This window comes from Electrophorus electricus, chromosome 12 (assembly GCF_041902795.1).
Source record: "Electrophorus electricus isolate QZ-2024a chromosome 12, ASM4190279v1, whole genome shotgun sequence".
Taxonomy (NCBI): domain Eukaryota; kingdom Metazoa; phylum Chordata; class Actinopteri; order Gymnotiformes; family Gymnotidae; genus Electrophorus; species Electrophorus electricus.
Genome location: NC_137508.1, coordinates 26,985,001 through 26,997,500, shown reverse-complemented (window position 1 = coordinate 26,997,500; position 12,500 = coordinate 26,985,001). Strand labels below are relative to the sequence as shown.

At 46.7% G+C, this 12,500-nt stretch overlaps 1 protein-coding gene across 1 annotated transcript in view; it reads right to left on the bottom strand.

The window, feature by feature from the left end:
- tenm3 (teneurin transmembrane protein 3) overlaps nt 1-12,500 on the bottom strand; it is a 201,620-nt gene that overhangs the window by 158,822 nt on the left and 30,298 nt on the right. The window lies entirely within an intron of this gene.

The window sequence follows — 12,500 nt, the reverse complement described above, 5'->3', positions numbered from 1 at the left end:
GGACAGGTGTGTATGCAAATACAGATCCACAATGCTTGTTTATTTGTCCTCTCTGTGCATCTCCCACTCACCCCGTGGTGTGGGTGCAGGGAGACGGGGAGGATGTATTTGTCCACACCATGGTTCCTGATGCAGTGCCTTGTGGGTAGGCACCCCTGCCAGGCTGCTGAATCCTCAGAACAAACACCACACACTGACTGCTACACTTCACTGCTAAAAGTGTTACGTGTCCACTTCGTACACAAATGAATGACAACGTAAATAAATAATGCTTTACCTGTCTCACTCCCTTGGTCCATCAGTCTCACTCTCCTACTGTGTCTGTCTCTCTTTGTTATCTTTTCTGTAGAGTGTGCACATAGAGTTGTTGCATTGTGGTCCGTGCGTGTGTGTGTGTGTGTGCGTGCGTGCGTGCGTGCGTGTGTGTGTCAGAGCCCACCCCTCCATGCCTGGACCCTGTGCTCCTGTGGGGTCGGAGTTCAATAAGAGCTCAGCACCCATCAGAGGAGGTGTCACTGACGCACGCCCCTCTCAGCTACCTGTATACCCAATCAGATTCATGATGCCACTTTGCAGGTTGTGGGGGGTCAAGTGACCAGGAACAGAGAAGGGCTCCACCCACAGAAACACTCAACCAGTCCAGCTTCCCCAGTGCACGTAACTGTGGGGTCAAACACAGTGAAATCTCGCTCTTACACACACACACACACACACACACACACACACATTCACATGCATTTATGTCAGTGTCACAAACTCTACAAATACACAAATAAAAACCTATAGTCATCCATATGCTCTATTACTAATTTATATAAATTATATTGATATTAATTATACTAAATAAAACTATACTAAATAAACAATGTAAGGTCCACACACACTCAGCTATATATATATATATATATATATATATATATATATATATATATATATATATATATATATATATATATATATATATATATATATATAGTGTGTGTGTGTGTGTGTGTAAACTATAACTAGAATTACATAATATTTAAAAATTAAGTAAACTCAGAGTGTGTGTGTGTGTGTGTGTAAACTATAACTAGAATTAAATAATATTTAAAAATTAAGTAAACTCATATATATATATATATATATATATATATATATATGTGTGTGTGTGTGTGTGTGTGTGTGTTTTATATATATATATATATATATGTGTGTGTGTGTTTTATATATATATATATAAAAAATACACACACATATGCGCACACATATATGTGTGTGTTTTATATATATATAATGTATATATATATAACACACACATATATATGTGCACACACACATATATGATTAAATTATTAATGATCTATATATTGTTTCATGTATATTTATTTGCTTTTGTGTGTGTAGTTAACATAATTTAATCAAATATATAGAATTTTATAGATATAATATATAAATTTATACTAATAATTCGAATGATTTAATATTGAATTATTGTATTACATTATTGTAGTCCATACTGCTATTGTACTAAATGTAAGCAAAAAAAATAAATAAAAATCCACCATTAAGGTGAGCAAAGGTGAATACAGGAAAGCTGACAGACTGACCACACACACACACACACACACACACACACAGGTCTTCGGTCACACAAATCAGACAACCTCCACCCAGATATAATGGAGTATTGACTGTGCGCTCTCGGAGGACACTCTGGCAAAAGTGGAGTGGCGTTCCCCATTCTTCATACTCCCCAGTATTAAAACATAATCGTCTTTTCTTTATGGCTTTGCCAGGAAGAGACCTACTGCTGACACTGTGCATCAAATCCAGGCAACATGCCATTTAAACCACCATGGTGTATCAGCACAGCTCTATCAAACAAATTATTAAACAACTTAATCCGTCAAGTTAGACACAATCGGTAGTACGCAAGCATTTCCGCAGAGGTCAGTGATTTTGTAAATACGATTTTACTGGACAGAAGACGGCACAGACGTAACTACGAGGTTCCGCATTACTTAAGGTTTTGTACGGAGATTTAAACGTTATAAGGCCACGCTGCCACGTGCAGGATCTCAATGCGTAATGAGTCTCGACCGTCTCCGCTCAGACGTGCACTGGACATGCATTAGAAAGTCGTTTCGAGTCGGTCTCAGGTGCGAACGGATTCGTGGGGGTTGGTATGTTGTTTCGACGATAACCTCCGCCACAGTTTGGCACGCGCGAACAGGAGCGAAGTGCGCGTGAAAAGACCTGCTTCAATTAGCACCGTATCCGCGCGCTAATCGCGGCGTCGCAACACATACGATCAACAACCGAGAACGAACGAACGGATGCAAAACAGCAGCACAGATTTCTACCGTTTTCTACTGTCCCGTTTCGCTATTAAATATGGATGACTGAGTACTATATTAAATTAAAAATATAGCTTTAGGTAAGGTGTCACCTTGTCTTTCCAAAACCAAGTATTTCTCATGTTGTAAAACGTTTCATTATTAAACTTAATTTTAATGGCAGGAGGGGCAAAAAGACTGGATTTAACTTTGTGTTTTAAAACACGTTTACCTACAATTTGGTGTCACCTTGAGAAGGACTTCAGTGAAAGAGGCTTGAGTGTTATGTAGGTGACAGAAATCTAAACTGGGGAGAGCAGTCTTTAACCACAAAGAGCCGGCAATGGCTGCACTCACACCACGACGCCTCCTCCTCTCCTCACCACGCTGCCCTCATACGCATCCCTCGCTCTGTCTTTCTGGACGTGGTCTACACAAACAGTGTCCCGTTAAGCGTGGGCTAAACTGTGCAACACAGCTCCCACTTTCCTGCTCATTTAGCAGGGAGGTGCTGAATGCGCTCCTGCACCCTGTCGTCTCCTCTGGCGCTACCTGCTTTGCGCTTGAAGAATGAATATTCCTGATAACGACGCAGACCTGTGCGGGGAGGCCGGGCCGGAGTGATGCGAGTCAATATCCCGTCTCCCAGGGAGAGGCTCTTCTCTCCCTCGGCATTGATCATTTGCCGTCCTCCCACGGACCGGAGGGCGGGAGAGAAAGAGAGCGAGAGAGCGAGAGCACGAGGGAAATAGAGAGGGAAAGTATATTCACCGAGATACGTAATGATATCATATATCAGACTGCCCCACTGGTGTAATCTGCTGCAAAAACGCCTCACTTAGAGCCGAACAAAGGAGGATTATGGGCAGCTGGTGCAGGCTGGGAGGCTCTCAGTGCCGATGGTGTGACAGAGCGACGGGAGGAGCGTGGAGGTGTGGAGGCGTGGAGGTGTGGAGGTGTGGAGGCGTGGAGGCGTGGAGGAGAGGCTTGTCAAAAGCAGCCCGAACACCTTAAGTTCTGCTCGGGCTGGCGGGTGACGTGTGCTGCCTGCACGAAGCCCAGGGGCGTCCTGACAACCGTCGGCCCGCCGGTCCTGCTTTCGATTTCGTTCGTGGGTGTGTGTGTGTGTGTGTGTGTGTGTGTGTGTGTGTGTGTGTGGTGGATTTTTTTTTTTATATCCTTGCTGTGCTCGTTGCCGTTAAATGAGCGAAAAGGGTGAGTGTGTTTTAGAACCTTCTGACTGAAGCTACTGCCTCCCTGCACCTGACAGAGAGAGAGAGGCGGAGCCAGAGCGAGAGAGAGGCGGAGCCAGAGAGAGAGAGAGGCGGAGCCAATATGTCTCACTCTCTGCTTTGTCTCCTGTCTCAGTCTGCCACGGTTTCTCTCTCTCTCCTGTACATTCCCTCAGTGGTCTGGGAAGCAGAGGCTTTGACGTGAGACATAAGTTCGTCTGGAGCGTGGTGCGCCGAGGCCCGTGGTTCTGTCTCGGTACGTGTTCGCGTGGGTCGCCCCACCCTGCTCCACACCGTCTGGATTACGTGGGTGGAGGTTCCGGGGACGGAGCCGGGGTTGGGCGGAACAGGTGGAGGGCGTGCAGACTCAGAGCAGACGGGGCGGGCGGGGCTTTTCAGCTAAGCTGCCCCATTCAGAGGGCCCATGGACTCCTGCAGTGTCCGGCCCAGGGGCTAAAAGACGAGGCCCGGCCGGGAACAAGAAAAAGACGCATAAAAAGGGAGAACTTGAGAGGAGGGGGAAAGAAAGGGATGGAAAGAAAAAGGAAAAAAAAATGTTTGGAAGAACGGTATGGGAGAGGTTTTTTTTTTTTTTATTGTTTAACTAACGAATTCTCTTCTGCTTCTCAGCACGTCATGCAGATCTGCCATAATTGTGGCCCTGTCAGAAAAATTTCCAGCACTGCGGCGTGCCGATCTAACTCCGAGATGAGCTGAGTAACAACAATCGGGCCGAGATAAAGGCCGCCGGCCTGTTGGCTGCCTGACATTCTGGGTAATCAGCAGCCCTGCTGCTTTACTGCACTGGCCACAGGGCGCTCAGGGTAACCCTCCGCCCTGTCCACCCACTACGTCAGCCATGCCCACACCACCGCTACCGGCCAGCTAAACGGAGCAGGTGATTTCCCAGCATCCCCTAGGGCCAGCCAATCACATGCACACGCGCACACACACACACACACACATCCCAGTTTTGTACAGCAGTTATCCAACTGTAGGTAATCGGTGTAGCCGGTTGTGGGAGAGACAGAGGAGGCTGCAGCTCCTATGAGAACCATGCTTACTGCTGTGCAGAAGGCGTGAGCACTGGAAGACGAAGTGTGGCGTACAGCAGGATTACAGCCACTGCACACACACACACACACACCAAGGGTTCACACACGAACATACTGCGAACCAACTCCCTAAGCCTCTGACATATTCACACACGTAAGACAAATTCCACCTAAGTTTCACTTGAGTGCTTAAAATTTACGTGAACACAGTTCCACCACACGTCTGTCTAAAGCGGCCCTCCCGCGTCTAGCGGCTGCACATTGAATCCTGCCGCTCACATGCACACTATTCTCCGATATCAAACACCAAGGAAGCCCGGAGCTGCAGACGCCTCCCACACGCCTGCTTCCATAAATTCTCACTGGAGATGTGTGTCTGAAAGTCCAACTATCCTCTATCGATATACCATAGTTTTCTGATAAAACCCTTTGGAGCCAGTTATCGCATTGCAAACGTCTGACAGACAGGACGGGACGGCGGGACGGAAGCGAGGGAGGACAGGACTCGTATCACAACACTCTGACTCGTCTCCAGAACTAAAAGGTCGTGTAGGAGACGGGCACAGCCGGCAGGGATGGTCGACAGCAGAGCACGCACAGCTCCGGCCCACGGCACTACGACAACCACAACACCACCAGTACATCGTATTAATACTTCACCTAGTATAGCACAACAACAACAACAACAACAATGATATGATCATCTGATTTTTGTTTTATTGTTATTATTATTATTGTTTTTAATAATAATAATAATTATTATTATTATTATTATTATTTACAGTTAACAATAGTTAATAGTTGTTATTTTTTATTTGTATAGCTGTTTTAATTCCATTTTCATTTTCCGTCCAAAACCTCAGTGCTTTTCAGAGGAAAGGTAAAACAAATACTATATAATAATGACAACATTTATGAATCACACATTACACATTACTACAAATGGCGAAACATACATCACTACAAATGTATGAAATATAAAATTAAAAGGGGTGAGTATTACAGATGCTTTTCTCACAGGCAGGTTAGAATTCTGGAGCCATATTATTCTCTCGCTCGCTCTCTCCCCCCAATTCTCACTCTCTTCTCCTTTCTCTCTCTCTTCTGTTCCCTGGCTCTCTGCTCTGTCTCCGAGTCGGCTTCTTATTCAGCAATGTTTCCTTGGAGTGGAAGGGTGGAATGCCTCTGTCAGCCCGGGCCGCCTCCACCTTCCTCTGACACGCTACAGAAGGTCAAACAAAACCCAGTTCATACATCGCCGTGCCTGTCAACCCAATCAATACAAAAAAAAACCCTAAAACACACCGCTCAAAGAAATGAAGGTAAGCTACTGTTACTCTTACATGCGTTTTGCCCAAATTGGTCTTGTGTGGAACAAACAACAACAACAAAATGAAAGAAACTATGCTACAGCGTAGCCTTCACCGACTAACCGATGCAGGCGGCGAGCGCTTTGTGTTTGGCGGCGCTGCGATTTCCTCGGGCCGGACTGGGACCGGTTTAAACAAGGCTTGTGCTGACACAGTTTAGCTGCTCTTTCTGTGGGCTGTGCGTCAGCCTCATTCTATCACAGTTAAGCCGTTTTATTGATGAATTAACACAGTCTCTCCCGGAGTTGCTCGACTGTGGCGCTGTAAACAGAACCCTAATCACGTTACGCTCAGGTGCCTCTTTTGCTGCGCATTATTAAAAAAAGAAGAAGATGCCCGCAGAGTTTTACAGGCTGCACGGTTCCCAGGAGCTGTGAGGAGCCTCATGGCGACGTTCACCTACTCAATGGCCCACCGTGCAAGTGTGTCAGCGGGGTGATTAGAAACCGTCTCCTCAGTCTAGCTCTCTCGCTACCTCCCTCTCTCTTTTACTCTCATCCATTTTTTCTCTCGTTTCCTTTCTCTCTCTCGCGCTCTCTAAACTGTAACTTACTCAACCTTTCGCTTTTTTATGACTCTTGGATTGAGGATCGTGTTTTAAATGAACAGATGCACACTCATGAATAAATGAATATTTACAAAACAGACTGGCAACGATAAAGCAAAGGTCATGGAGTGTGTTGTCTGCTGTCTCCTTCCTTTTCTCCCACCCTCCCTCGCCCAGGCTCTGAAGACCGCCGTCCAGATTAGCTGGGCATACGTGGATTAGCGTCAGGCTAATGCTAACAGGTTTCTTGCCCTTTTCTGCTGATCTCAGGCCTGCCCACTCTAGGTCAGAACGTCAAATGATCTAGGATCAGCGGCGTTTCTTTCACACAACCTTTTCCATCAGGACACAAACAGGCCAGGCTGACACCAGATCAGCCTTCTGACTGGGCGAACGCTGACAGAGCTGAGCACTGTTCCTGTTCTCTCAGCTGGGCTCAGGAAAGGGAGGATAATGAATTAAGAGTTGCTTCATCTCCTCTCCTCTCCCTTCTTCTCTCCTCCCCTCTCCTCTTTTCTCCTCTCATCTCCTCTCCCCTCTGCTTTCCTGCTCTCTCCTCTCGGTGATACACGTTCTGCCCTCCTGTGATTGATGGGCAGATTGCTGTGCTGTTTAAGGCTGTAAGTATCCCAGCTGGTCAGTGAAACAGACGCTGCCCACACCTCTCCCTACTCTGGAGATGTGAGGATGACTAACGTTTGCCTGCCTTCTGATGACATGCACATAACAATCAGAGATTGTGTGTGTGTGTGTGTGTGTGTGTGTTTGTGTGTTTCTTTCATTAAAATACCATAGTGTATTCAGATCGCTGTCTTGAGGTTCTTCCCAAACACACTGTGAGTCTCCTAATTAAAAGAGAACTACAAAAAAAGCATGTTTGATAATGTGGTAAACATATGTTTGTGAGTACCCCCCCCCCCCCCAAAAAAAAACACCCCTGTGATGAATACACATGTACATAAAGAGGAAAAGAAAGTGTCCCAGAATCCAATACTACAACAAACCCACATCAACGGCGCTGTCGGACCACCTTGGCCCGTCACGCCTCCCACACTCAAACTGCGTCCATCAGACGCCACGTACAAGCATAAGAGTTATATTCTGATTCTTATTTCCTGCGTTACTCTCTTAGAAAAGCTGTTATAAATAATTCAGGCTCCGCCCCCTCCCTGCTCTTATCCGGGCAAAGACATCAAGCCCCGCCCCACATCAAGCCCCGCCCCACATCAAGCCCCGCCCCACATCAAGCTCCACACCAATCTAAAATCTGTTCAAATATGTCAGCTGAAATGATGAGTGTGCTAGACCATGTGTGTGTGTGTGTGTGTGTGTGTGTGTGTGTGTGTGTGGGTGTGTACATATTGATCTGCTGATCTCAGCAGAGCTCCGCCCCTCCCAGCCTCCTTCAGGCCCCGCCCATTCCTTGCCAGCACTCTGCCATCACGTTTCAATGACTGTCATTATCATTTTCCCGTTCCAAAGAGAGGGATGAGCTGAAAAGAGCCGCGTCATTTGAAGTCCTTAAGCAGCTTATGGGGGGGAGGTTTGAGGGTCCGGTGGGGGGTGGGGCGTAGGGTTGGGGTGGGGTGGACAATAGCGCAAAATGTCGGCCTTTCTAACACAGCCCTAATTTACTTATTTCACGCCTTGCTGGTCACGACTGCAGGAATCTGAAAAGCGGCCGAGGCACAAAGGGTGCGGAGGCAACATGGGGGAGATCATGTAGAGGCCCGCCGAGCTCCACACAAACGGGCTTAGCGCCGGCCGGGGCGGGGCGAGCCTCTCACAGCGCACGCCCGGGCTTCACCCGCTCACCCGGGCCGCCATCCGACCTTTTCGTTACGCTCAAATCGTTGGTCCGCACCCGGGCGGCGGTTAGCGGCCAGGCAGAGAAAGGGGCTGGCATGTTGCTAGCGTGTTGCGGCGTGTCAAAGAGTCCGGGCTGATGCGGAGCGGTCGCGCAGGCTGCAGGAATTACACGCGGTTTAGTGTGGATCTCCCGAATGGAGGTGACGGAGCGGGACAGGAGGGGAAGGCTCCTTCCAGCCGGGCTTGAATGCCGCGGATCCGCAGCGGATGCAAAGATGCCGGACACACCGGAGGAAACTTTTGGCCCGCGCTGGAAGACAGGGAGGAGACATAGCAAGCAGCTCGTCTCCTAGGAGATGAATACAGTTCCATTCCACCGACTGTTCTTTATGATGGATATGTGTGTTTGCTCTCTGTCTTTTAGCTACAAACACACTTCCTTCTGTGCTCTCATTCCAACTCTCGTTCTTCCTGTGTCTTTTTCCCATGTCTCATGCCTCTCTCTCTCTCTCTCTCTCGCTCTCTCTCTCTCTCTCGCTCTCTCATTCTTCTACTTTAAATTCCCCTTAAAACCACATGGCACTGAGTGGCTTTTACCACCAAAACCTTGGGAGGTGAAAAACAGGTTCATCCAAAGAGCCCTGAAAGGTTAGTCCTCATTACAGAGAGAGAGAGAGAGAGAGAGAGAGAGAGGGAGGAAGACGACAGGGGGATTGATGGCAATGTGGTGAGTCTGGTTTCACTCCGGGCTTTTCCCTAACTCTGAGGCATTATCCATTCAGCTGTCAAACTCTCACACACATACACACACACACACACACACACACCCCTAGTGCACTACACTGAAAGGGTGTGCTGACACAAAATGGAGGCGAGTCCATGGCCAGACCAGGTCTGTTTCCTTTACAGCTACAACACAGCAGCCAACTAAAATAAAGAGGCACAGAAACCTTCCCAACACACACACACACACGAATTAAAAGAACACTTTAATTATCCAAATTCCTATCAAATCATTGAGCCTTATACAGCATCCTTATTAATTTAAATCCAAGATCATTTTCTCTCTCTGTCTCGCTCTCTCTCTCTGTGTCTCTCTCTCTCTCTCTCTCTCACACACACACACACACACACACACACACACACACATATAGGATATTAAACGTATAAAAGCATTTGTGTGTCTCGGACAATAAGGAAAGGGAGGGAGTTAGACTGGAAGCATGTAGGTGTTGTACAGAGAAAAATACAGCTGCTTAATGAGAGCAGCCTGATCATCTATAACCCCAGCAGGGCGTTGGGGACAAAACCCCAGGACTCGCTTCCATTTAAAAGAAAGAAATGTGTTTCGCTCCCTCACTCTCCCACCATGGAAAACATGGGAATGATTCAAAAATGGCAGAAAAGAAAACTCATTTCAGGCCAGTGGTAATAAAACTGAGAACACACGCACACACGCGCCACAAACAGATACACACTGAAACACACACACACATATATACACATCTCTCTCACATACATAAACACTGATATGTACTCCCTCTCCTTCTAGACACACACACACAACAACCTTACATCTCTCTCAATCACAAACTCACTGTTCAAAACAAGCTTTGATTAAATGCAGGCAGGGGTTGAGTGTGTGTGTGTGTGTGGGTGTGTGTAGAAGGAGAGGCAGTGAATAGAGTGAACAGTAGGCCTGCAGTATTAGAACAAACTGCTACACACACATCCTGTGCATACTAAGGCAGTCTGAATACAGGAATAATTCTGTTTAACAGGGCTTAACATTAACACACACACACACACACACACACAAGCTCTAAGAGAGGGTTAACTAAGAAAACTGTCTGCAGGGCATCTCTCGGGAACACCTCGCATTGCTCTGCATTAGTTCAATATGCAAAGCAAGAGCGGACAAGATCAATTATGGAGAAAATAGATTAGCCTTTGATTAGCAGGTGAAAGTGGCCTGGGGGTGTGGCACGAGGTCTGGGGGTGTGGCATGAGGGCTGGGGGTGTGGTACAAGGTCTAGGGGTGTGGCACGAGGTTTAGGGGGTGTGGCACGAGGTCTGGGGGTGTGGCAGGTGTTTGCTTTATGCAAAGTTCCCCTTATTCTCCTGTGATCACAATGGGCACAGTTGCATTCTGTAAACCACACCTTCAACAAAATACATGGAGGTTATACAAGGAGAGAAAGATGAGAGACAGAGAGCGAGAGAGAGAGAGAGAGAGAGAGAGAGAGACATTCCCAGTATGTTTGTCCTTGCAGAGGACAGAGAACTTTTCCCTTAGACACGTATAGCCACTGGCCTCCATGTATCAGACACATGAGGAAAAAGTGCTTTATGAATGATCAGAGGTCATGTGACTTCAAGCTGCGGACCTCCACGTGTTGGAGGGGAATTTGGAAAGAACGGCAGAACAGTTCAACCAGCTCTGTCCCTTATTACACAACACACCGCGGGCCCCACACGTGTGTGTCTGTACACATGCGTGTATGTGTCTGTGTGTGCTTTACATCTTTAGTGAAACATATGCACCCCATGTAAGGAGTAGAACCAGCCTGTGTGTAAGTGGGTGTGAAGGAAATGGGTTTATGTGATTTGATTGTGTAATTGTGTGTGTGTGTGTGTGTGTGTGTAAGACTGAGAGAGGAAGAGGAGGAGGAAGGGAGAGTGGAAGAAAGAGAGAGTGAGAGAGAGAGAGAGAGAGAGAGAGAGTGAGTAAGTGTGGGGGTTGATAGAGTAGGCAAGTTAGAGGTTAATCAGTGTGTTTAGTTAACTGACTTGACTCCTGCACGTCTATAGCTGGTACACACACACACACACACACACACACACACACACACACACACACACACACACACACACACACACACACTCACACACACACACACACACACACACACACACACACACACACACACACACACACACACACACTGCTGATCAGGGCTCCACTGATGGCCCAGGGCCAGTTTAAATAGAAGTATGTCAGACGCGTTAATTGACCAGTCTCTAGCCAGTTTGGGCCATTTGACAGTGTTAACACCAATCACAGTCATAGTCAGCTCACCTATGATGCGAACCGGCTACATCTAGTTTCTCAAAAGTGACGGATTTCACAGACTTTAGGAGATAAATGCTAGCACATGGACATTTCACGGCATTTATTAAATACCACATAAGTATGTAGCAAGCTGGTAGAGTAACCCAGCCTCGCCAGGCTAGCCAGCCATGCTAACGGCCACCTTAATGGAGTGGTGAGCACCGAACCTCCATCTCGCTCCCTGAGGTGAGAATATTTGTCTGTGTTTACACACGAATCTCTCTGTCTCCCAGAACGGTCTGTATGCAGTGCCAAGCCAACCTTAGTTTAATACAAACAATGTTCAAAACATAACAGCGAGGTTTGTAACGCCAACGAAAGCTTTAAAAAAAAAAACAAAACATTTTTTTAATTATTATTATTTTTTTGTCAAAAGCACGGATGTCACCATTTTAAATTTAAATCCACCACAGAAATCCAACGGCAAAGTGCAGGTCACACATGCAGTGTTCTTGTTTGACACGTGTTCATAGCAACAGAACTAAACAGGCTTTGGCGTCTGACTCTGCGCTGGCCGGTTAAAGCTCCTTCCCACTCTTTTTCTGGCCCCCGGTTTTCCTGCATTTTCATGGAAAATGGGATATTCCAACGTGACTGCGTGACTTGTCTTTTAAACCGCACATTAATAACCTTATAAAACTGGGATTCCTGCAACTACAACAAACAAACCTCAACTTGTACAACACAAATAACAAATTCATATTTTTGTGGAAAATTGTTTTTTTTTTTCTTTTGCTCTGAGACTTGCTAAAGATGTCACAGTGGCATCTTGCCATCTGCAAGCACAGAGCACCTGGTCCTATTTAAATCCTCTGCAGGTCCATTTCAGGACACCTGTAAGTACTACAGACTCTACATATCTCACACGCACAGCACTGCCGTCGGACATTATACAGTCATGACTAGAATGAATCTAGTGAATCTGCTGCTGACTTCAGCAGCAGACCTGTTACTGATGTGTACTGACAGAGTATACCCACTGAGTATAAACACAGAGTATACCGACTGAGTATAGACACAGAGTATACCCACTGAGTATAGACACAGAGTATACTCA